The sequence below is a fragment of the Protopterus annectens genome, chromosome 11.part0, assembly GCF_019279795.1.
Source record: "Protopterus annectens isolate FY-2018-M chromosome 11.part0, PAN1.0, whole genome shotgun sequence".
In the NCBI taxonomy this organism is placed as follows: domain Eukaryota; kingdom Metazoa; phylum Chordata; order Ceratodontiformes; family Protopteridae; genus Protopterus; species Protopterus annectens.
The window spans coordinates 203960618-203988082 of record NC_056745.1 but is presented as its reverse complement, the minus strand read 5'-3'; the positions used below and the strand labels follow the sequence as shown (position 1 = coordinate 203988082).

Genomic DNA, 27465 nt, shown 5'->3' with positions numbered 1-27465 from the left:
GACTCACTGATTAATTGATCAATTATTGTATAATTGGATTGAATAATGAATGTAGTGAAATGTATATAAAGCACACCATTCTTGTGCATGATTATTCCCTGGAGGGCTTGATGCCGAAGTAGTAGGAACACAGTAAAAGTGAATGGTGACTGTTTCTCCAGTTGTTCAGTGTGTTTTTTTCTTTCTTTGGTCATTTAGGGAGCCCTGCTCAAGATGGAGTGGGAGGAAGACAACTACAGCAGGCCATCATACGTTGATCCTTTTGCTTAACATCTAATCAAACAACAAAATGGAAGTTGTTCAATGCTTTGTCATAGGTATCGAGGTAATAATGAGATCTACCCCAAACAAAAACAGCATTTCATTTCTCCCTTTAAAATTCAAATGTACTTTTGTGTTTTCTGAAAAAAAAATATCAAGTTTTGAGTGAGAAGGTCACATGCAGCTACAGAGAGTGCTGGCTGGTCCAGAAATAGGCTTTATGAACTATTTATGTACCAGGACACGAGTGCTCCTCAGCAATTACATTCTGCTTGCCGAGCACACTCAAGCAAATCTGCAGTCTGCGGCTACCACTCCACCCATACAGTATAAGAAGGAATCAGTACTGCAAACTAAACAAGGATATACATTTTGAGCCTCAAGAGCAGAAGCACACTCAAGCAAATCTGCAGTCTGCGGCTACCACTCCACCCATACAGTATAAGAAGGAATCAGTACTGCAAACTAAACAAGGATATACATTTTGAGCCTCAAGAGCAGAAGCACACTCAAGCAAATCTGCAGTCTGCAGCTACCACTCCACCCATACAGTATAAGAAGGAATCAGTACTGCAAACTAAACAAGGATATACATTTTGAGCCTCAAGAGCAGAAGCACACTCAAGCAAATCTGCAGTCTGCGGCTACCACTCCACCCATACAGTATAAGAAGGAATCAGTACTGCAAACTAAACAAGGATATACATTTTGAGCCTCAAGAGCAGAAGCACACTCAAGCAAATCTGCAGTCTGCAGCTACCACTCCACCCATACAGTATAAGAAGGAATCAGTACTGCAAACTAAACAAGGATATACATTTTGAGCCTCAAGAGCAGAAGCACACTCAAGCAAATCTGCAGTCTGCGGCTACCACTCCACCCATACAGTATAAGAAGGAATCAGTACTGCAAACTAAACAAGGATATACATTTTGAGCCTCAAGAGCAGAAGCACACTCAAGCAAATCTGCAGTCTGCAGCTACCACTCCACCCATACAGTATAAGAAGGAATCAGTACTGCAAACTAAACAAGGATATACATTTTGAGCCTCAAGAGCAGGGTCAGTCCACCCAGGCATTCTATTTGTATGTTTTATGAGAGTGAAGCTATTACATTAGCAGTATTTCTTAGTAGTTCTCAGCTTGCTAATAAAACTGACTGTTGTAGCCTTGTGTCTCCCCCCCCCCCACCCCCGGCTAGTACAATAATCCTAACTGTCCAATAGACAGTATACATTTAATTCACATCCCTGTGATTAAATTAACCATCAAGCAGCCCTCTCAGTGCTTTCTGCCTTAGTTTGTATCACTTGGAGGCCCACCTGTTTATTTGCATCTCTATACATTCCCCTTCATTGCTAATGTATCTCCCTACTCTAATCTGTGCACAAACTGGTTACTAATCAGCAAGTCAATGTGAAGACACACTCCCAACCTTAATAAACTTTGCTGTCTCTTCTCTCCTTCACTTTACAGGTAGTTTGAATTATTACTTGCCCCCCTCTGAGGCCTTCACTGATTTCCACTGATTGCCTCTCTGGTTTCTTTGCATTCCACCTGGTTTACACCCCTTGTGCTATCTCCCTCCCCCAATACAAAGTCTATATTAGAATCCTGCTGAGCATGGAGCCATCTTTAAAATTTTAGTCTCCCACCAGGACACAAGTGCTCTTCAGCAATTACATTCTGCTTGCCGGTAAGCCATTAGACCTCAGGAATTTGTTTAAAGTGTTCAGACTTGTAAAGTAATACTTTCTTTTTTCTCTTGTCTTGGTTGGCTCTGCCCCACTCTGTTTGCCCTCGCTAACGCTCAGGCTCTCTCCGCTCCCCTGCCCTGCCCCCTATTCCCTCCCGCCCCCACTACCTCTACATTTATAGTAATCACAGCCACACCCACAGCTCACCCTCATATCACCTCCAACAATAGAAATCGAACACAAACCAAGTCCGATACACAAAGACTTCCCACCGTTGATCACAATTCGATAAATCCTCTTTGAGCAATAGAAGAAAATAATAACCAAGGTAGCACAGGCTGATGTAGATTAAAAATAATTTATTTTAAACGCTTTTCGTCTGCCATGAAACACAAGACTTCATCAGAAACTACATTTAAATCAAGTAACCCGTCATTTATATGCACAGCTGATCTACCAAGTCGCATTACTTAAAGACACAGTAGAAAAAATAATAGAAAAAATAAAAAATAAAAAATAATGAATAAAATGAAGGATCTATCAAGAATTTAAAAACAGTAATGCACTCTAATCCTAACAACAGCTAATTTAATGCCCACCTCCAACAATCACAGCTCCTCCAGTCATATCACATTATACCACACCAACTTGCTCCACACAAAATACTCCCAATCACTCTCATTCCCACTAGGCATTTTTTACATCACCCACACTACTTCACCATCCACATATAGTGCAACCCTATAATTCCTATCCAGACCCCCCACCTAGAAACAACTTAAACTTTATAACCATGACTATCACACAACTAAGTCTAGTCTGTCTTCTCATAATTCTTTACAACACCACAAGTTATCACTCTAGCAATATCCCTAAACTTAGTAGCACAACACTACATTATGCACTCTCGTATACAGACACAACACATTATAATAATATCTGCCCACAGTTATTCAAGAACTACATAACAGACCAATTCAGAACTAAACACATATGCTCTCATTCCTACTCCAAAAAAATACAATACTTTCTCACACTCCTCACCAAACTCCAACATCTGTATAACCATTTTAACTCCAGGCTCACCATAAGTGGGGATATCCACCCTAACCCAGGCCCAAATCCATCCTGTCCAACACAAACTTCTCCAACACAAATGTCAGAACATACACCCCCGCTTTCTTCATCCCTAGGCAAATCAACAACAGCAGCAAAACCAACCATCTTTTAATGCTATATATTAATATTAGAAGTATCAACAATAAAATACCTGAACTCCAGGCCACAATAGCACACTACTCCCCAGACATAGTTGCTTTAACAGAAACCTGGATAAATAAAAACATAGCTAACTCAGAAGTTCTCCCTGCTGACTACAATATCATTAGACAAGACAGACCACTTCGTAAAGGGGGTGGAACTGCCTTACTGTACAAGTCCAACTTAACTGTCCATCAATTACCAAACTCCTACCACTCCCCCAGTAATTGGGACATACTTATCTCACAACTTAAACTTCACCCTAAAAAGGTCATCACCACAATTGTGATCTATATTCCACCTGGTACTACACCGGATAGCCTTGAAGACTTCTTATCCTGGTGTTCTTCCACATACTCACAAGAAACCCTTATTCTGGGGGACTTCAACCTAGATTGGTTCACCTGTACATCAGAACCATCAAGTAATCTAATAAATTTCCATGGCTACCAGCAGCTAGTCCAAATTCCAACTAGATGTGATAAAAAATCTAAAAGGGAATTCATCCTTGACTGGGTCCTAACTAACAACCCCACATTGTACATTCACACAGGCAGTCTCCCAGACACCTTAAGTGACCACAACATAATATACTTTATACGTAGTAGAACAAGCATATGCAAAACCACTAACTATATATCCACTAGAAACACAAAAGATTCTCTCCTGAGGTCCCCAACACTTTACTGTGTAACTGTAACTGGACCCCCCCTAAAAACCCTCCCACTTGACCAGGCTGTAGCATATTTCAACAAAACATTTCTACAACACCTAGACACTGTTGCACCATTGCGCAAAATCAAGGTTAGAACCTCTACAAACCCCTGGCTCAGTAAAGAAACCAAACAAATCCTCAAGTCCAGAGACACTGCCTGGCTTTACTATCAAAAAAACAAAGAAACACAAAGCCTAACTAAGTACCAAGAACTGTGCAACCGTGCAAAAAAATGCATTAGGCTGGACAAAAAATCCTACTACACAACATTACAAACTAAATACCAACACAACCCATAAAAATTTTGGAAAAATGTAAACTAACTACTAAAATCCACCCAAAAGGCTACCCCAAACCAACCACCCTGACACTAAAGTTCCCATCGAAACACAATTCAACTCCCACTTTGTGAACTCAATTCTATCCTTAGTATCACAGGACAGTTCCTTCCTCACTATCCCCCCCCCAACACAAATAACACTAATACAAGCTTTACCATCAAAACAGTTTCCACCACTTCAATCAAAAGCATGCTCTCCAAACTAAAAACCTCATCAACAGCAGCCGACCTACTCCTCAGCTATTTCTTGAAACTCACAGCAGATGCTATTGCTATCCCAGTCTCCACTCTCATAAACAGATCAGTTGTTGAAAACTATGTGCCCAAACTTTGGAAAACATCCTATGTTACACCCATACATAAAGGCGGGACCTCCACTAAACTTAATAACTACAGGCCCATTGCTTTACTCTCCCCCCTGGCCAAAATCTTAGAAAAATGCATCCATACCCAGATGCTAAACTATCTCCTAGACAGCAACATCCTGTCACTTACTCAGCATGGTTTCAGACCTGCCCATAGTATCACTACAGCCCTCTTCTGCTTCACAGACACAGTAAACCGTCTCAAAAATGAAGGCCTACAAGTGTCAACTCTTTTTTTGGATATGTCCAAAGCATTTGACACAGTCTCACACCAAATCCTGCTAAACAAACTAAACCAATATCACCTATCAAATTCCACTCTTACCTGGTTCCAAAGGTACTTAACTGATAGGTACCAAGCTGTGAAATGGGAAAATTCTCTCTCTCCTCAGCTGCCCATAACTATAGGAGTCCCACACGGTTCTGTCTTAGGACCACTACTATTCACAGTCTTCACAAATTACCTCCATACCTCCACACAGCATGCATCTATAATTCAGTATGCAGATGACACTACCTGAATCTGTGCTGCACAAAACATTCCCACCCTCCTGCAAACAACTCAACTAGCATTCTCTGATGTTGAAAACTACCTTACCAAAGCCCAACTTATCCTCAATCCAAAGAAAACTCAGCTTATGATTATAACCAGTTCTAACAAAAACACTAACAGTCAATTCACTATATACTCCACAAATGCTACTCCAATTGCTCCAGTGGCACAGGCTAAGCTATTGGGAATAACCATAGACTCCCACCTAAAATTTGATAGTCATCTCAACTTAACTATTAAAAAAGTACATGCCAAACTGGGGTCACTCTACCGTATCAAACTATTTCTTACCAACAACACAAGATCAGCCATTGCTCGCTCTCAACTTCTATCCACCCTACTGTATGCATCTCCCATTCTGACTAATCTCAACAAAACTGAACTAAGCAAAATGGAAGCCTGCTATAACAGAATTGCCCGCTTTGCTGCAAATTGCTCATATAAAACTCATCACTGTACTGCTTTGAGACAGCTCCACTGGCTTGAACTGCCCAACCTCCTAACCTACAATCAGCTCTGCCTCTGTCATTCTATCTATTACCTCTCCAATAAGTGTCCTGCCCTCAAAAACCTAGTACAACATCACTCAGCCAAAAGGCCTCTTAGATCATCAAGCAAACTACTACTAGAAGTCACCAACAGCTACAATAGCTTTGGAGATGCACTATATAGTAGTTCAGTGGCTAAAATTGGAACTCTGTCCCCACTAGCATTCAAAACACATCATCCAAAGCCTCCTTTAAAGACCTTATCAGGCAACATCTCAAGCAAAGTTGGCAGTGCCATGATTGCTCCCCAGGCTAGTGAAAGCGGATAACACATACATACAAAATCTAGAGCACTTGATAATAGTTTTCAGTCTTACTCACAAACACTGGCTAATCTACAATGTATGTACTGTACCTGTGTACTATGTATGTATTCTACCTATGTTCCAAATTTCAGCTGTACACCACAAATCTATTAATTACCTTTATTTTTAAAATTAATATTTTTTTGTTTGTTCTCTCCACTGTAACTGTTTATGTGCTGCATACCACTGTAAAAACATGTCTCTTGTAATTTGTGTGTATACTGATCATGTCTAAATAAATAAATGTTTCTGTAATTTTTCTTTGTGGAGCTTTTCTCCCCAGGCCTCTGCTGAAAAAGAGCCTTTTCGGCTCAGTCAGACACCCCCGGTTAACAAATGTAAAATAAAATAAAATAAAATAAATATTTTATCTACTTTCAGTTCCCTGACTATTAATGATCCTGAGGTTCTATGCTTCAGGTAAGCATATTGGGATCCCATTTTCTCCTTTAAAGGGGCAGATCAATCTGTCATTTTTGTATTGAGCCCTTTGACTTCTTTAAATCTGCTGAAATAGGTACAATGTCTCCCTTTATTTATTTCATTTTAATATATGGGAATGCCCCAAACAAAGATCAGTTTGGGTGAGCGGAAGGAAGAGCTCCAACATTATATCTGATTCATGTAAAGAACTCTTTATGTGCACATGGAACTGATATATATATATATATATATATATATATATATATATATATATATATATATATATATATATAAGTTACAATGCAATATGAGCAATACATTAAAAATAGAATTTAAAGTATTATTTCAGATTAAACAGAAGCAAGATGCAGGATTTGAACTTGCAAAATGTAGCTAAACCTATCTAATACAGTATATCATGTATGATTTATTTATTTGAATTTTGGTAACTGGGTAAGTGGACTGGTCAATTGACCCTTTTAAGCCATGACCTGGTCTGCAGAGGAGCAAAATACATAATACAATAAAAGTAAATCTATAAATGTGAAAATATATCATACATATTATAATGATAACACAATGTATATGAAAAGTAAATATACATACCAAAAGGAGAGCAAGAAACCACAATACTTCAACAATGTAGAAATATGTACAATCTTTACAGTATTTAAAGGGTTGAGTTCTCTTGTGAGAGTGATACCTACAAGCCTGCAGCAAGTTAGCCAGCATCACAAAAGCAATTACAGACACTTTTTTCTAGTAGACATTCCTTCAGTTTAGCCTTGAAGGCATCCAGTTTTATTTGAGAACATATTTCTCTCAGTAGTTGATTCTATGTTGCTGGCCCAAGTTTACTGAAGGCCCTTTTTCTTATGGAAGTGCCAAATGTGCTCTCCTCATCCTGACTTCCTCTCAGTTAGTATGATGGTTCTGTTATTTGTAAGCAGTAATGTGGCAAGGGTGGGACAAAAGTGGCAACTGTCATGGCAGCAAATTGTTATAGTGTAAACAAGTAAGCTTAAGTATGCTTAAAAAGGGGTAAAGAGGTGCTCTGCTTGATGTGGAGAGGGAGTCTATTTCATAGATGGGGGAGTCTCTGGGACACAAATCTGTCCCACCAACAAGTCTTGTTGATGTCACAGACCAGGTTGAGGCCGAGCGTGCGGGTTTCTCGAGTGGAGCTTGCATTGCAGATATGCAGCAGTCCTATCAAGATGGGGTCCGTGATTGCCTTGTATGCCAGACAGAGGTCACCTCTGAGGAATCTGTATGAAACTGAGTAGAGGGATAGGGTTTTTGCCTATCTGTGTATGGTAAATGTTTGAGACCCTGGATTCTCCTGATGAGTAACTTCTGCGGTCTCTCCAGCTGCAGCATGTGCTTTGCGAGGTACATTCCAAAAGGGGCATTATACTCAATAATGGGCCTTATAAGGGAAGAATACTGGGATGTTATGACCTCTCTGTCCCTGAATGAGATACCCTTACTTATGAGGTGGGCCATGTAGAAGGCTTTCCGTACAATGGAATCAACATAGTGGTCAAAAGTCAGGTTGCTATCAACTTGGGTGCCCAAATCCCTCACGACTGATTGCATGCTTAGGACTTTGTTATTAATGTGATAATTTGTGGGGATGCCACTCTCCCCAAAGGGGATGATGATGCATTTTTTGGTATTCAGCTTGAGGCCATGTTTCTGGCACCAGTAATTTGTCTGAGTGAGACCCTCTTGGAGGATGTCCACATCACAAGTGGAACTGATGACAGCACCCAACTTACAGTCATCTGCAAACTTGGTCAGCCATAGCCCACTGGTTTTGGTCTGCACCTCAGAAAAGTATATCCCAAATAACAGAGGCCCCAAGACCGAATCCTTGGGGTACGCTGCTTGTTATGGGTTTACTTCTTGAGGTGGCTTCCCCTATTTTCACTACATGGGTTCTATCAGTGAGCCAGTTTGCTACCCATCTGGTAATATATGGATTGATGCCTAGTTGAGAGAGTTTATCTATTATGCCTGAGTGGGGAATAGTGTCAAAGGCTTTGGCCAGGGCAAGGTAGGCGGTGTGCACCGTCTTCCCCTCGTCCATGGCTTTGGTTTCTCAAAGAAGTCAACCAAATTTAGCAGACACGACCTCCTCTTGACAAAGCCAAACTGTGTGGGATCAAGTGTTTGGAGGTCCCCAATGTCCTTGTTAATGAGGTCCATGATAATCTGTTCCATGGCCTTGCAGATCAGGCTAGTTAGGCTGATGAGTTTCTAATTTCCCGGATTTTGTAAAGGGATGACAGAGGCTGTCTTTCACTTAGCTGGGAAGAAGCCAATACTCAGGCTTTGGTTGAATAGGGTGCCTAATGGTGCTGCAAGTTCCTGCCCGAGTTCACGTAGGATGCAGCCCAGGATGTTATCGGGTCCCATGGAGACTGTGTTTTTTGCCTTTGAGAGAGTAGTGATGACCTGTTCCCTAGATATATGGGGAAGGGGGCAGGTATTGGGGATGTCCTGATTTACTGATGGGGGGACAGAGGGGTAAATTTTTTGCTGAATCTGTCAGCCAGTAAGTTGCTATATCTACAGCATTTGTATATGTGGTGTCCGTGACCACCAGTTCTGAACAGATCTTGGTGCTTCCTTTGAGGTTGCGGACATATGTGAAGAAGGCCTTATGATTGTCTCTAGTAGAGGTGGCCAATTTGGACTTGAAGTTTGAGATGGAGGATTTCACTAGTGCTCTTATTTGCTTGTTCAGGCTAAGGAGACATTGCTTTCAGTTGGGCACCTGCTCCTTCTTGGTCTTGGACACATTTTTTTCCTTTTGTTATAGAGTTTATTTATTGCAGATGTCCACCAGACAGGTTTACCCTTCCTTGCAGAGGATGATTTAGTCCTGTCGGGTATTCCTGATTCCATGCATCTATATACATGGTCATATAATGCTTTGGTGTAGTTTTGGATATTAGTTCCTACAGAGGGGGGAGAGGGCTATGAAGCTGTTTATATCATCCCTCAGGAGCCTGTAATCAGCTTTGGAGAAGTTTTTATGTCTGATCCTACCTAGAGGGGGGTTGGGGGAGATGATGACTTTGAAAGTGACAGCTTTGTGGTCAGATCTTACCAGGGAGGATGATACTATAGGAATGCTGCAGTGGTTACTCATGTTGGTTAATACCAAGTCCAGGATATTATCACCTCTTGTGGGGGTATTGACTAGCTGTTCCAAGGTATGTGCATTGACAAAATCAAGGAATCTCTGGGCATTTGTGTTCTGGCATGAGTAGTACTTCCAGTCTATGTTTGGGAAGTTAAAATCACCCAGGATCAGGGTAAAGCGTTGAATCCTGATAGATTCAAACAGGTCTAAATAGGTGGATTGGGCATCTTGAGTCAGATTTGGGGGCTAGTAGCTAGCTATGATTTGAATAGGGTTCTTGTCAATGGTTAACTGCACCTGGAGTGTCTCCTGTGCGTCATACTGTTTGACCAGCCTGGAGGTGTGTATGTCTTTAATGTATATTGAAACTCCACCTCCTTTGGCTTTACTGCCCACAGGTTGGGTCTGAAATCATGATAGGATGAGTGACCAGGTAAGGCTGGGGTGCTCTCCGCAGCTTTGAACCAGGTTTCTGTGACTGCACAGATGTCAGCATTTTTCAGGGTTAGGAATTCTTGCAAAGAGTCCAGTTTCATGTTTAGACTCCTAGCGTTTAGCAGCATGACCTTTAATTTGTGTTTTGTTGAAATGTTTATGTTGGTAGTTTTAACCTCATCACTTTTCCTAAAAAAGGCACTATGGGGAGGTAAGAGTCTTTGCCAGAAGCCTGAAGCCCAGTTGAGACAGATGCAGGCCATCTCTGGCAAAGCATCGTGAGTTGTCGATCCTATCTTCCCAGGCTGTCAGGTACTGGATCCCCCTGGAATGACACCATAAACTAAGCCAGTTGTTAAAGTAAATCATTTTCTGTTTGTATTGAGGCATCATTCTGGGTGATGGCAGAATGCTGCTTAAGGCTACGGACATACCTGCCTGGGACACATAATTAAAAAGGTCAATCATGTCTCTCTTCATATAGTCCATAGAGGTATGTCTCAAGTCATTGACGCCAACATGGACTATGACAGAATCATAACAGTACCTGTTGTTGAGATACTTGAGTACGTATGTGATATGGCAGATTCTGGTCGCTCACTGGTTTCAAAAATAAGGATCAAATATGGGATAACAATATTTTAAAATGAATGGAAATTGGAATGGGGAAACAATTCCTTAGTGTGTGTTTGTTAGGTTTCAGAAATTCCAAACAAGAGGAAAACAGTAAAGAAAGAAGTCACAAAATAAGGCTTGTGAACAACACACAACATCTTAACTATCTGAAAGTTATTTGACAATGTAATGCAAAAATAGGTAATGCTGAATGCCTGATTATGCCAGCAATAAGTTTCCTTAGCTATCCAAGCCAGAGCTGGAATTTTACAGTGTACTATGATTTTTTAAACACCTTTTTTGAATTATCATTTAAGACATAGGCAAATATACATATATATAAAAGAAAAATCATGTTAACATGTTTACAGTTACAAACATTTTACACCACATACATGCTTATATGCAATTATCATCAATCCAGCATTACATAAATTGCTCAGTTCCTGCCTTCCTTTAAACCTCTCTCCTCCTCCAAAACATTATTCCACATGTATTGTTCCCACAATTTCTAATTGTTGTATATAGTTTGTTCTCACCCTTTTCTAAAGATCCCACTTCCATTTCCTTTACCTCTGTTACAGTGATCACTTCCATTTTCTAGTAATTGCTTTTTTGGGCAGCCACCTGAATTATACTTAACAAGGCCTTACAATGTCTGGGCAATTCAGACCCTGTAACCCAGATCAAAAAATCATTTTCTTAGTTATACCCATTTGCTCGCCCAATGTTTCTGACAGAGTCCTCTGTAGAGAATTTTTAAAGTCTGTAAACTCATTACCATACCTCTCAACTTCTTAGCATAAAAAATCTGGACAAGCTAAAAATTTTGGTGGGACAAGGGCCCAAAAATAGGGACAGATTTTAAATATTGCTCTTATAAACTTAAAAGTTGATAGAATAATAGGTTTTGCATTACTATGCATTTTCTAAATTATATGCAGTCTGAAACTCAACTGTCTGTTGTTATTTAGTGACGTCAATCCTCTGTTTAGAAAACCACAAATTTTATGAGGAACAGACAAAAAATGTATGGCAAAAATGTGGACATTCTGCAAAAATCTGGACTGTTGAGAGATATGCTCCTATTACATTCCCAAAACATATGTTCCCAATTACAACTTGCTTCCACATTACACTTCCATTTACCCGACAAAAAATTATTTGGAGACTGCTTGGGTTATAAAAATACCTATACAAACACTTCCAAGCAAAAATAGCCAAATATTCTAGACTTTGTTACATATTCGGGAGACATACATATGCCCTCCCATTGTTTCCTTGTGAATTGCTCATCCACTCTCTCTTCCCAATGTTTTCTAATCTCCTCTGATCGATTCCTATAATTATCATGCAATATTTTATATTCCCTACTAATTATCGTTTTTTAAGAGCAGCTTCTGTTCTAGATTCAACTAAAAACTTTACCAGAGAATGCTTTTCACTTAGGATTCCCCTATCCCTTTCTCTTTGCCTATACTCTGCTCTCAGTCCTTGATAGGGAAAGCAGTCTCTAGCCTACAGACTAAGTGTCTTTTTGGCATCTTCCCATTCTGTTACCTTTCCCAGCTTTCTCCAGTAAATTCCAGTCCTCACTTGCCTATTCTTTGTAGCCGCGGTGGTGGTGCTGCGGTAGCGTTGTCGCCTCACAGTAAGACGCTGTCTGGTTCGATTCTCAGCTAAAGCATCTTCTGTGTGGGGGATATGCGTGAATGGGCGTACCTTCATTGAAGGTTGTGCATCAGAGCTGGTAACTCGGCACGTAAAAATCAACTACCAATCATTAGCGGACTGGAGTTCCGTTGTGGCGACTCCTAACCGGGAAAAGCTGAAAGACACACACACACACACTTGCTTGTTCTTTGTACCTGACTGCAGTCATCCGTATCAGCAGAATCTTCTTTCTCCATTCTCATGTTGGCTTAGTTCTTAGAATACTTTCTGCTACACCACGAGTATAATATTCTCTATGGCTGTTATTCTGGCTACACCACGAGTATAATATTCTCTATGGCTATTATTCTCTTCAAGGAGCTGCATCCAACATCTCATTTGCTCCTTATTTCTTGAATTTTCCACTACTTCATTATCATCCTTGCACATTTTTTTAGCATATCCTTGTATCTGTACATCTGTTTTGTTCATTTCTCCTGGATTGTGCCTGCAAATGGTCCATTGAGATCATTACACTACCCCAGTAAACAAATATAAGTAAATAAATAAATAGATGTCTGCTTGTATTATGTATATGAGCCTTGGCTGTGTAGCTGTAAAATATCCCTTCGGATCAGGTAATCCTAAACTACCTGGTTTTATTGGAAGGATCAACCTATCCCACTTGACCCTTGCACTTTTCATCTACCAATTAACATCCTTCAACTATTTATTAATTACTATTCACAACTTCTCCACTGCTTGATAAAAATATGCCTGACCTGTATATAAAAGTAAAGGGACTAAAACATTTCCACTGCTTGATTTTGCTATCCATATCTATAAACAAGAGCTTCTAGTTTCTCAGTTTTGTATTATCCTTTGTTTAGTCTCTTCCCACATATCCTTAGCTTCCATAACAGAATCCTTTTTAACCCATACTCCTAAATACTTCATTTTATCGTGTTCCCATAAATATGGGCATTGCTGAACCAACTCATGTATGGGTACACAGTTTACAGCTATACCCTTTGTTTTGTCTGCAGTAATTTTTATATCCCCCCAAAATTTGAAACTGTCTTAGAATGTTCCACGGCACAGAGATGTCCTTCTATGGCTTTATCAGGTACACTATAATACTGTCTGTAAATAAAGCCAACTTTTCTTGATAAAAATATAAATTGTATCCTTGAATTTCTGAGTCCCTTATTTTCTTTCCCAAGGGCTCTAAATATAATGCAAATGAAAAAGGGGTAGAAGGACACCCCTGCCTGGTTCCTCTGTTCACTCAAGTTATCAGAGAGGACTCCCCACACTTTAATTCTTGCCTCTGATCCCTCATATATCCTCCTAATTAACCTTATCATTGTATCAGGGAATGTAAATGTTTCCATTGACCTTCTCATAAAATCCCAGCTTACTCTGTCCAATGCTTCTTCTGTATCAAGACCCAAAAACAACAGCTGTATTTTCTTACATTCTGCTGCCCTCTGGATCATCGTTGTTCTATTAATGTTGTCAAATGTTGCTTCCCCTTCACAAAACCACATTGATCCATATCTATCAGTTTTGGCAACACATTTGCCATTTTTTAGCCATTATAAACACAAACACTTTATAATCGGATCTAGGACTGTTGAATGAAAGTTCAACAGTCCGAATCCACTATCACTGAATACACATTAACGAAAGTGCTTTCACCAAAAAAGCGCTTTCATTAAAGTATGTTAAAAAAACCCCCATTAAATCTACTTTTACGCAGGGGGCAAGCCCCCCTGCACCCCCTACCCCCCTACTTTAATATTCTCACTCCGTGATTGCACTACAGTGGGGAAAAGGGAGTTTTCCCTTATCCGCACCGTAGTACGACTGGCACAACAGGCATACTTATACGAAAATGCGGCTTCAGTGAAAAGCATTTTCGCGTAAGTATGCCCGCTCATTCGCGATTCAGTAAAACGTGCATTTGTGCAAGAGTCCTAAACACATATAATCATTGCTTAAAATTGAAATGGGCCTATATGAAGCTGGGTCTGATGGGTTTTTACCATCTTTAGGTATTACAGCCACCACAGCTTTCTTCCGGGATGTTGGTGTTTCCCCTCCTTTTAAAATACTGTTAACAGAACCTTCCAGATCTATGTCACTTTCTTCCCTCTTAACTTCCGACCTTCCATGGGAATACCATCGATTCCTGGAGACTTTCCTGCAGACTGATTATACATCACCATTTTTATCTCATCTCCTCCTATCTTAACTGTTAATTGTTGAGCCTCATCTTCCTCTAATCTTGGCATACTGAAGTCTTTCAAAATATTTCCAGTTGTACTTTTTCCTTGATTTGCACCTCTGTTTTATACAAATTTTCATACAGTTTCCAAAAAATCTCTAATACCTCTACAGGATCTCTGGTTATTTCTCTTGTTATAGCTATCTAATTTTGGCAACAGCATTCTCTACTTTCTGTTGCCTGTCATTGTGCTAAGAATTTTTGTGGTCTGGAGTTACTATCGAAAAACAGTTGCTTAACCGCAATCTTTCTAAACTCATTTATACATACTCCCTTATTTTCTATTTGAGATTCCTCTTATTCTGCAATGCTTTAACCTTTGTCAGCCCACCCCTAAATAATTCTTATTACTTCTTAACCATATCTCTTCTTCTTTTATTTTTATGCTGTTTTTAACTTTACTGTTATCTTATCCCACTCACTAGCTATAACATATGAAGAAATTGCTATCTTCAGTAACAGTTCACGATTAATTTCCACCACCCATTCCTTAAATTTCTGTCTTTTTAACAGGTAGATGGAAAATGACAGTGGTCTCATTTTTTCTTCATTCCCTGCATTTTTATTTTATTGGTGCATGTTCTGAAATTGTTATTGGATGTGTTTGCTTTCAATTAAATGTATATGTTCATGTGAAATATAATTTCTGTCTAGTCTATCCCAGTTATTGTACCTTGGGGTATAATATGTAAATTCTCTCTAAGTTCCTACTACTGAATTCACATATTGCATGCCAAATATTTTCATTAATTTCTTCAGAAATCTAACTTATTTTGTTATATTTTCCCTTCTTGGTCCCTCAGATACACCCTTACTGTTGTTAATCAACTTTCAATCCCCACCTATAAGTAAAATTCCCTGCTGAAAGCTGATTATTTCTACCCAGCTTTTTTAGCTCCAGAATAGCAGTTTTTGGTGGTATATAAATACCTGCCAGTATAATCTTTCTCCCTTGCAGTAGCCTCTTACTACAACAAATCTACCACCATTATCTTTTTTCCTCTTCTGTCACTATTGGAGCTCCTCTAGCAATTAGTATAATTACTCCCCTTTCCTTTTTCCCTGATATTCTGCTGAATATCCACCCTGAAATCATTCATTTATCACATTCACATGCTCACTTCTTTTCAAATGTGTTTCCTGTAGCATCACTGTTTGCACTCTGCATTTCTTAATATAATTCAATATGCTTACCTTTTTTTCCATAACTGTGAGGCCATTCATGTTCCGAAATAATGTATGTAGTGTAGCCATTATGGTAAGAATTTATTATTCCCACCTATTATACATGACAACTGTTTTAATGTCTATTTCCAGCTTTTGTGTTACATGCACACAGTAATGTTTGGCAGGTGGATTGTTTCTTGACATCCTCATTTGAACCCATGTCACATTTTACAAGAGTTTTTGTTTTAAGGAAGACTCTCCAAAAACACATCCCAAGAACACCCCATACCATAATAACTTAAACACACAAACAACTATGTACATCTTAAAAATAATGAAGTTTAACCTTCATGATAAGAACAGGTGTCCCAAACAGACAACTTCACACACAAACATAACCTAACATTAAGGTTATACATGCTAAGATGCATGTTACAGCCTGTGATCCTACTTATACTAATTGCTGTCTGTTCTTGTCTTTTCCTCATTCCCCTTCCAGATGTGAAAAACAGCTTATATGCTTTCAGACAACATTAATCTTTAGCCAAAAAAAGTGTTCTGGCTTTTATTGTAGTATTAGTTTTTACTAATTGGTTTGTCTGTGTGACCTTTTTACTCTTTGGTTTGAATGTCAGTTAGGATATTTTGCAGAACCTTAATTGTTATGAATATCAGCTGGGTTATAGAACCTGTATTTTTAAAGTAAAGCCAAACATTCCACTTATGCTGTGCTAATGAGGTCATAAAAAGGCTGAAACATACAAGTCCACAGCTAGTGGGGTGTGGTTTTATTGGTCTGAATGTAACTCCAAAGACCTAGAAAGAAAAAGTAAAAGGTCATGGACATTTAGAAGCCATATTGCTGAAACACTTGATGTCCTTAAGGGGTCATTTGCATATATCCCATGGGTCTCTGTTAGCAGAAGATTAAGGTATCACACAGTGAAAACTCTAGCTTGGCTAGGTTTGTCTTGCAGTTTTTACTAATTGGTTTATCTGTGTGACCTTTTTACTCTTTGGTTTGGATGCTAGTTGGGCTATTTTCCAGACACCTTAATTATTATGGACATCAGCTTGGTTATATGCCCTGTGTTTCTAAAGTATAATGAAGTATTCCACTTATGCTGTGCTAATGAGGTCATAAGAAAGCTGAAACATACATGTCCACAGCTAGTGGGTTTGGCTTTATTGACTTGAATGCATCCACAAAGACTTAAAAAGAAAAATTAAAAAGAAATGGACATTCAGAGGCCTATTGCTGAAACATTTGATGTCCTTAAGGAGTCATTTGCATATATCTCATGGGCTTCTATTATATGAGGTTTAAGGTATTACACACTGAAAACTCTAGCTTGGCTAGGTTTTCTTATAGTTTGTTGAGTCATCAGCATATTGCATAATTAATGCTTGCCTAACAGAGCTATGAAGGTCATTAATGAAAATGTTGAAGAGGGGGGCCAAGAACTGAACTATGTGGTAAACCTTTGGAAACAAGGAGGTAAGAGAAGAAGGGTATGTTGCATTTGACTATTTGTTGCCTGTCAGATAGGTAACATTTAAACCAATGTAGAGAAGGAGGGAAGAGGAGAAGCCAGATGGATCACACTGGCCCAGTAATCAAGGAGCTTCAATTCTCACCATTAGCAGCAGTGGGGGATGTACACACTGGGAGGATGACAAGTACACACACAGTAAAGTGCAATTTCCTTTAAGAGCACACAGAGATCACAGTCAGTCTGGGGCTGGTTTCTCCCTCTTTCTCCAGATCCCCAAATAAGACTCCCCACTGGCAAGTTTATAGGGTTGAGATCTCAGCTGAGTGGCCAAACCAAGATCTCCAGTACCCTCTCTGTCCAACCAGTGCTTCATGTCCATACCCAAGTAGTTGACACACACACTGCTTAAGATTAGATTTATATACAAACACACTCACACACCTGGGAATGGCCAGCACAGGTTTACTAGCTATGCCCCCTTCTGCCCAGTCTATAAGGTAGTTTTTACTGCCACCAACCAACTCTTATCAGCTACTTTAAGGCCTTTAGGAAAGGGTGTCCAATCCCACTGTGTAATGTTACTATTAATCCAAATGGTGGTCTGACCAAGAGCAAGACTATTTAGGAGTGGCATGTACACTGTCACCAAATAGATATTCAAGTACTTTAAGAGCTTAAATATCTCTAAACAAACCAGCCAAAATTAAAAAGTTTAAATATATTTAATAATAAATAATAAGAGAATAAGGCAATACTCAGTAAGTAATCAGTTATATCAGAGTTCAAAATCACAGGAAATATTTAAAACAACATTGCAGGACATTTGCAAATAAATAAAGAAAACATCTAAGCTACACTTTACTATATTCCTGTCTGAATCTAAAAGAGTTATTATAGGTTCATAGATTAATACTAGGCTAACTGCCCTTGCGAGCCATTTTAAGCCTAGCTAATTATCCCTTGTGAGACTCAAACCCAGCACCTTGTGTTTGTAAGGCAAACACCTTAACCATTAGGCCACCCTCCCAACCCTATTATGCCCTAAAAATGTACTTATAGCAAGGCAAGTGCAGAGGTGAGGGTCTATAATTTGATGTTGAATGATTAAAAGAGCGAATGCTCTTTTATGGAACCCCAAAAAACAAAGGCACTGAATGTCAAACACACAGAACAGTGATTTTTTTCCCATGGAAAAAAAATCACTGCTCTGCAAAAAAAAAAAAAAAAAGAAAACAAATCCAAACAGAAAATAATGTGCACCCCCCCCTACTTAAATATACCAACTCTGAGATCGCACTACAGTGGAGGAAATGGCAAAGTCCCGAAAATGGCCCAACGATTTTCTTCGCTGGGAAAAAATCTCTGTTCCGTGTTTTTGGCATTCAGTGCTTTCGACTTTTAGGGTTCAATATACGAACATTCACTCTTGTTATCATTCAACGTCGTGATATGGACCCCAGAGATGAGTGGATGTTTTCAGCTGATGTTGTTAGTTAAAAGACAAAATACAAAATGCACAGTCTCTCTCTGAGAGAGTTCTTAAATTAATATGAAATACTACTGGGTTAATTTGGATGAGATCACTTTTTGTCGCCTGGCTTCAATTCCCAAGCTAAACCCCCTTTGCCAGAAACTAACAAAAGTTTAGCATCTCTCAGATATTTGCAGATCCTGGAAGTCATAAAACAATAAAACACTTCTACATCTCTAACCTAGTAATTATTTCTCTTTCAAGACAATACAAAAAACTTCTAGCTCTAGAAATCATGGCTGCTACTGCACTGAAACTGAGAGATAACATCTCTTTTATTACGTGTTATGAAATAATTTAATTTCAACTATTTTTTCTGAATTTTTTCAAGTTAACCTTCTGTGTTCCAGTTTTCATTAAACATATACATCTAAACAGTCACAATAGTGCAGGTACATTCCTGTTGTACTCCAATAGGGCATGCTGTGGTTACATTTTAGCTCCTGGGTGCTCTTCTCCCTCTGAGGAAACCTAGCTGAGTGTAGCCTCCACCCCATGGTTTGAAGCATCCACCTGCACAACAAATATTTTGCTGTAATTTGGACTGGCTAACACAGGGGGTCCCCCCAAAGCCCCTTTAATCTTTTGGAATACCTGCTTACAGGCTTGGGTCCACACTACTTTATCTGGTCTGTTTTTCCTCATCAGGTCTGTGAGGAGAGTAGCTATTGTATGATAATTGGGAACAAACTTTCTATAGTACCCCACTATCCCCAAGAATTCCCTCACCTGCTTTTTGGTACCAGGGTCAGGCCATGACTGAATAGCCTCCAAGTTTGCAAGTTCTGCCCTGATTTTACCACTCCCCACTCTATGTCCCAGGTAGGAGATCTCTGCTACACCCACCTGACACTTACTGGGCTTAATGGTCAACTTTGCCCTTTGCAGTCTGCCCAGGTCCTCCCTGACATTCTGAAGGTGCTCTTGCCAGGAATGGCTGTAGATAGCAATATTGTCCAGGTAAGCAAGGGCATAATATCCTGATCCTGTTAGGATACAATCTGCCAGCCTCTGGAATGTTGCTGGGACATTTTTCATCCCAAAGGGCATCTTTGTAAACTCATATACTCTGAAAGGAGTCACAAAGTCTGACCTCTCTCTAATGGTGGGAGACAAAGGCACTTGCCAGTAGCCCTTGGTCAGATCAATAGTAGTCAGATACTTAGGCCCACCCAGCTGTTCTAAGGCTTCATGTGTCTTAGGCATGGGATAAGCATCTGACTCTGTGTGACTGTTTAGTTTTCTGTAGTCCAAACAGAACCTAGTGCTGCTATCTTTCTTTGGTACCAGTACCACTGGGGAGCCCCAGGAACTGCTGGACTCTTGGATTACCCTGAGTTCCAACATTTCCTGTATCTCCTCCCTCAGAGTCTGTCTCGCTCAGGCACCTTGTAAGGGGCCTTTGGGGTCCTATATCCACATGGTGCTGCACCTGGTAGGTGCACCTGAATACCCAGTGAACGTGCCCCACAAACTCCTGCAATATTGCTAGAATTTCTCAAACCTGAGTAGGGGATAGCCACTGAGACATTGCTACCCCTTCCACTGAAGTGTCAGTCCAAGCCTCACTGAGGAGATAAGTGATCAGATCTCCCTCAGACTCCTCCTGTCATCCATTGCAAATACTCAGCACCAGGCCCTCTCTATCATGGTAAGGGTTCATCATGTTAACATGGTACAATACGTGCCCCTGCCTCCTGCCTAGCAGGTTTACTGTGTAATTAACATCACTGACCTTCCTTACCACTTGGAAGAGTCCCTCCCAAGCTGCTTGCAGCTTATTGTGTCTGTCAGGAATGAGATCTGTGCTATCCCACAGCATACTCTTGGGGTCCAGCATTCCTGTTATACCAGACCTTTTTCTGCTGTTGGGCTCCTGCCAGGTTCTCCTGAGCCAATGCCATGAGCTCCCTAAGCCTTCTCCTGAGGTTTAGGACATATGCCACAACAGACTCCTTGTGGAATTCACACTCACCCTCTCACTCATCACAAATTAAATCTAAACACCCCCTCACCCTATGCCCATACAGCAACTCAGAGGGTGAAAAACCTGTGGATTCCTGGGGTATCTCTCTCTGTATGCAAACAGCATATGGGGCAAATATTTGTCCCACTCTCTCTTACACTGGTCTGCAAATGCATGTTGCAATGTCTTTATTGTAGAGTTTAACCTCTTCTCAAGACTATTAGCCTGGGGGTGGCAAGGGGTGGTCTTTAGGTGTTTCACCCCACAGTGCTTCCACAGACAATCCAGCAGGTTTGACATGAAATTGGCACCTCTGACAGTCATTATAGCTTTCAGGAAACCTACTGTAGAATAGTGTATGTGTGTGTGTGTGTGTGTGTGTGTGTGTGTTGTACCTTTAAGAAATGTTTCAAGGTAGGCATGTGCATATAAATAGCAAGCATGTGCTAGCTTCAGTGCCATTTTGAGAGTGCAGCCAGAGAGTGAGCATGTGTGGGTGTAATAGCTAGTTTGTTAATAAGTTTAGGTAAGTTCAAGTTATTAAGCCTCAATCCTGATGTGTTTATACACAATAAAGCTGCTTGAACAGAACCCACAAAGACTCGTCTATTTTATCCTGACTGGACAAGAGACATGGTGCCAGAACCAGGATTCCAGAGACTGCGTTTCAGAGCTACGAGGTGCAGAGTTAACAGTGAAGTTAAACTAAGAGAAACAAGCACGAAAAAGGGCCAGAAACAAACCAAAAGTAATGAAAAATTGCATGAACGATTTATTTTATAAAAAGATAAAACGGAGCATTACAAGGGTACAGACCGCATTATTAAACAAATTAGAAGCACTAAAGGTTTATTAATTAAATGAAATTTTTAAAATTAAGATAGCTGATAAAACAATCAGAAAAGCACAAAAGGATTAAGATGTTTGATAAAACGATTATCAGAAAAGCACACAAGGAATTCGGAATTACCTCAGAATTGTAAAATGAGCATGTTTAAAGTAAAACAGGCATGTTTACAGTAAAATGAGCACAAGAAAAGTATAATGGGCATGGAAAAAGATTAAACGAGCAAAACAAATATAATAAGGACAAAAAATAGCACATTAAGCATAAATAAAGCAAGGTGACTGCATGTTTTTTGGCAAAGTACTGTGTTTTGGCATAACTACTATTTTGCATTGCATTCAGGACATAACTAGAGTTATTTGAAGTATCTCAAAGTGTGTAAAAGTGCTTACAATGTGTGCTTATTACTGTGCACTTTTTCCGAAGAGTTTATTTGTGTGCAAAGTGCCATTATTTCGTAAAGTACAGTCAAAATACAGCAATTTCCAAAAGTTTCTTGTGCTGGGTGTGTCTATTTTCAAAGTGCCACCATTACAGAGTGTTTCTTGCACTGTAAAGAGTTATTTATCAAAGTACAGCCATTTGGGAAAGTTTCAGAGTGCTGTGTACAGTTTGTTTGCAAAGTGCAGGTACTTTGAAATGCTTCTTACTCTGAGCTTCTTCTGCCCAGTTCATTCACACAGTGCAGTTACTTTGAAATGTTTCTTGATAAGATGTGATTTCTTACAGTACAGTGAGTTCAAGAGTATTACAGTGCCCGAGAGACTTATTTCGCAAAATTCAGTTATTCAGAGGCTTGTTGTGTTATTGGGCATAGTTACAAATACTGGCATAAATTTCTGGCATATATATATATATATATATATATATATATATATATATATATATATATATATGTGTGTGTGTGTGTGTGTTCATGCATACTTGCAAAAGTCTTCACTGGTATGTGTTAATATGGCAGACGGATTTTAAAAACCAACACCATTGGTGTTTGATCAGAATATTGCAGAGAAATGGAGAATATTTGAGCAAGAGTATGATATATTTATACAAGCAACTTATTCTGACAAAGATCCACACACCAGGGCATTTATTTTGCTAAACCTAGTTGGGTCAGAGGCCATTGAAAGGGAACTTTCATTTATGTATGCACCAGTAGTATATGAGGGAGAAAGTGAAAACCATCATATTGTTGTACAGGCTGAATCAAGGGAAGACCCCAAATGTCTGAAGCGCAAGTTCAGGGAAATGTGTAACCCCCAGACAAATATCACATTAGAGAGGCATTTGTTTTACACAAGAGATCAAAAACCAGGGGAAATGTTTGCTGTTTACATTACTGACCTGAAAAACAAAGCTAAAACATGTTGGTTTGATGACTTAAAAGATGAGTTAATAAAGGACAGGTTTGTGTGTGGTATTAATAGTGCTGCAGTGAGTAAGATTTTGCTTCATGACAGTGATTTAACACTGAGCAAAGCTACTGAGATTTATCAAATCCATGAAGTTACAGAAAGGCAGGCAAGTATGCTTGCAAGTGATAAGAGCAGGGTTTCAGCAAGCTCCAGAGCAAAAGTAGACAGCATGCAACACGTAGCTTGCAGAAGCAGGTTTAAGCACATGGCAACTGCAACTCCTGCGGGTTTTCCTGGGAGACCCCATAGTTTTCCAGCAAGTTCTAAGAAAAGGACATGATCAGTGCAGTACAAGGGCGAATCAGCAAAACTCAAATCCAGCTTTACTGTTAACTGTCACAGTTGTGGTGCCAATCATGAGCCTAAAAGAGACAAATGCTTAGCATTTGGTCAGCAATGCCACAAGTGTAAAAAATGGAACCATGTTCAAATGTTTTGCAAATCAAGTAAACCACATACAGTTATAAAGAAGGGTCACTCAAAAAAGCAAGTTGATCATACAGAGAGCTCCAATTCTACTTTCTACATAGATGATGTATCAGTAATTGGTGAAAAGGTTGAGGCAGTAAATTTGTTGGCAAAGAATGAAGTGTTTTGTACTGTCCAGATCAATGGCAAATCCATCAAGCTTAAAGCAGACACTGGCTCAAAGTGTAATGTTATGTCAGCAGGTGCATTTGCTAAGGTGAGAACTAATGAACAACTCAATGTGGCTAGTTGTGTGAAACTTGCTGCTTATGGAGGTGAAGAAATTCAAACCGAAGGCTCAGTAGTGCTTTCATGTTATTTGTCTAGGAACTGCTACAGCTTGTTATTCTATGCAGTCTGAAGACCTGTGCAGTCATTACTGGGTTTCAGAGACAGTTTGAGAATGAATTTACTTTCTTTTACCAAAGAAGTTCATCATATAAGCACATATCCTACTTCCAATTTTACTGAAGCTACTTTCTCAGAGTATGCTGATGTTTTCGATGACAAGTTGGGCAAACATCCAGTTGTGTATTCTGTGAAGTTAGACCCAGAGGTCAGTCCAGTGGTCAGACCAGCAAGAAAAGTTCCAATAGCTATGCAGAATAAACAAAGCTCAGGTGGATAAAATGGTGCAGCAAGGTGTAATTTGTCTTGTTACACAACCACCTGAATGGGTGTCATTCATGGTAGCAGCCCACATAAAAGGCTCAGATGAAATTAGAATATGTATTGACCCAAGAGATTTGAACAAAGCATTAAAGAGACCGCATCATCCAATGGGTACACTGGAGGAAGTTGCAGCCCTAACACCAAATGTCACTGTTTTTTTCTGTCATGAATGCAAAATGTTCATTTTGGAAAGTGATGCTTGATCACAAATCCTCCCTACTGACTACTTTCAGTACCCCATTTGGCAAATATAGATCCCTCAGGATGCCATTTGGAATAAATTCTGCAAGTGAAGTCTTTCAGTGTGCAATGGAGCAAATTTTTTCAGGTTATCCTTGTGCCATAATAGTAGATGATTTATTGGTTGGAGGCAATAGTGAAGCAGAGCATGACAGAAACTTTAAGAAAGTTCTAGATAGAGAACGTGAAGTGAACTTGAAGCTCAGTTCTCTGAAGTGCAAATTCAGACTACCAGAAGTTACATATGTAGGTCATTTATTTACTAGCACTGGTTTGCGACCGGACCTGTCCAAGCAAGCAGCTATTCTTGAGATGCCAGTACCAGATAATGTTCAGGCTCTACAAAGTTTTCTTGGTATGGTCAATTATTTAGGCAAGTTAATACCACAATTCAGTGAGTTGATAGCACCTTTAAGAGAGCTGATGGGCAAAAATGTTATATGGACTTTGCTGGAACAGCACATATTATGATGTCAACAAATCAGTCACTCTTTCCTGTGATGCTTCAAAATTTGGTCTTGGCGCAGTTATTCTTCAAGAAGGCAGACCAGTAGCCTATGCATCTAGAACTCTTACCCAAACTGAAATGCAGTATGTTCAAATTGAGAAAGAACTTTGGGCATTAGTATTTGCATGTTTAAAGTTTCATGATTATATCTATGGTCGTGCTATTCAGATTGAAACTGATCAGCAACCTCTAATTACTATTCTAAAGAAGCCTATACATTCGGCTTCAGCGAGATTACAAAGAATGATGCTCAAATTGCAAAAGTACAACTTCAAAATGGTCTATACAAAAGACAGACTTCTTTATCTGGCTGATATATTATCCAGATCACCCAGAAATACAAAGGAACAGCTTCATGCAGAGAATTTTGTCTTTGATGTCATGGAAGTGCATAATTTTTTTACCATAAGACTCAATGAGCTGAGAGATCATACAAAGACTGATCGAATTTTACAAAAGCTCAACCACTACATTAACGTTGGATGGCTGTCAAAACAATCTAGTGTACCACCTGAAGTGCAAACTTGTTTTCCTCACAGAGATGAGATATTGATGGAAGATGGCATTATTTTCAGAGGTCCAAAAATTGTTGTTCCTGATTCCTTACAACATGAATATATCCAGATTTTGCATCGTGGTCACCCAGGTCCCAAATCTACCAAGAGAAGGGTGAGTAAAAGACATTGATAAAGTACTTTCTTCTTGTTCAGTATGCAATAGTAGTAAACTGCATTTGCAAAATAACCACTTCAGCTAAATCAAGTTGCTGAACTACCTTGGTCAACAGTAGTCACTGATAAATTTGAGTGGAACAATCAGCATTACTTAGTGTTGGCAGACTCTTATTCAAACTGGTTTGAGATTGATTTACTACCTAATCTAACATCCACTGCTGTTATCACCAAGTTGAAACATCATTTCTTAGTCCATGGTAGTCTTCACAAAGCTATTTCTGACAACGGTACCCAATTTACCAGTCATTTGTTTCAGAAATTTGCAAAAGAATGGGACTTCATACATGTTACTAGTAGTCCGGAATATCCACAGTCAAATGGACTAGCTGAACATGCAGTGCAGAGTGCAAAGCAATTACTTGAGAGGTCAAAATGTGATAACACCGATGTATTTTTGAGTTTACTTAGTCTGAGAAACATACCCTGTGTGATATATGTGGCTCTCCTGCTCACAGACTTCTGTCTAGGCAAACCAGAACAACATTGCCTACAAGTTCTAGTTTGTTGAAGCCTAAAGCTAAGAACAACAGAACAATTACAGCCTAATTATTCAGAAAGCATTCTTTCCAGAAGTCCAGCTACGATAAATCGAGCCGATTTTTTCGTCCATTGAAAGAAGGAGAGACAGTGAGGATACAAATGGCAAAAGGTTTCGACCAGATTGGTCAGGTAACAGGTAAATGTACCAAGCCGAGATCCTACTTAGTAGAATCTGAGGGTGTGGAGTACAGGAGAAATCGCAGAGATCTCCTTCCTGTACCAGAATCTATATCGCAGCATTGTTCCTGTGAGACAGACTCTAGATCTCAGAGCAATCTAGACAATGTTTCTATTGCAGAACGTGTCTTAACTTCTACTTCCATTCCTGATGATGTTCCTGATGTCCCTAAAGTTGAACATTCAGCAGAGACAGTCCCAGTTGCTAGACCTAATTCTAATTTCTATGTCATACTTGTTGGAAGTGTTTACAGACCTAGTGTGAAATACACAGCAACCTGGAACCCGGACATGATTGTCTATATGCATTTAGTTCCACATAATTGCATGACAAAGAATTATTTGTACTGATTATATGTCGATTAATGTCATCAATATTGCATGACTTATTTCTCAAAGAGGGAGGATGTAGAATAGTGTGTGTGTGTGTGTGTGTGTGTGTGTGTGTGTGTGTGTGTGTGTGTTGTACCTTTAAGAATCCTTACAAGGTCGGCACATGCATATAAATAGCAAGCACGTGCTAGCTTCAGTGCCATTTTGAGAGTGCAGCCAGAGAGTGAGCATATATGAGTATAATAGCTAGTTTTTTTATAAGTTTATCTAAGTTCAAGTTATTACATCTCAATCCTGATGTGTTTGAACATAATAAAGATGCTTGAACAGAACCCACAAGACTCGTCTATTTTATCCTGACTGGACGAGCGACACCTACCCTGCTGAAAATCTCTTTCAAAGTAGTTGCCACCTTCTCTGCCTCAATGAAGGACAGAGCCACCAAGTATATACTGGTGGTAGTAGATTATGCTATTAGCTGGTATCTAGTAGCATACTCTACTACCACCAGGATATACTTCTTCCCTGTGGAACTTGGGGTACTCAGAGCCTCCACAATATCCATAGCTACCCTCTGAAATGGCTCTTCAATCACAGGCAAAGGCATCAAAGAAGCTTTGGCACTGTCTCCTGCCTTGCTTACCTTTTGGCACTGCTCACAGGTCCTGCAGTACCCTGTTACATCCCTTGCAATCCCAGGCCAATAAGAGTTCTGAATAATACATCTCTTGGTACACTTAATGTCCATATGACCTG

The 27465-nt window shown here is 39.6% G+C and overlaps 1 protein-coding gene across 1 annotated transcript in view; it reads right to left on the bottom strand.

Moving 5' to 3' along the window:
- The window catches only part of LOC122815267 (glutamic acid-rich protein-like), a 212078-nt gene that overhangs the window by 169922 nt on the left and 14691 nt on the right, over positions 1–27465 (bottom strand). The window lies entirely within an intron of this gene.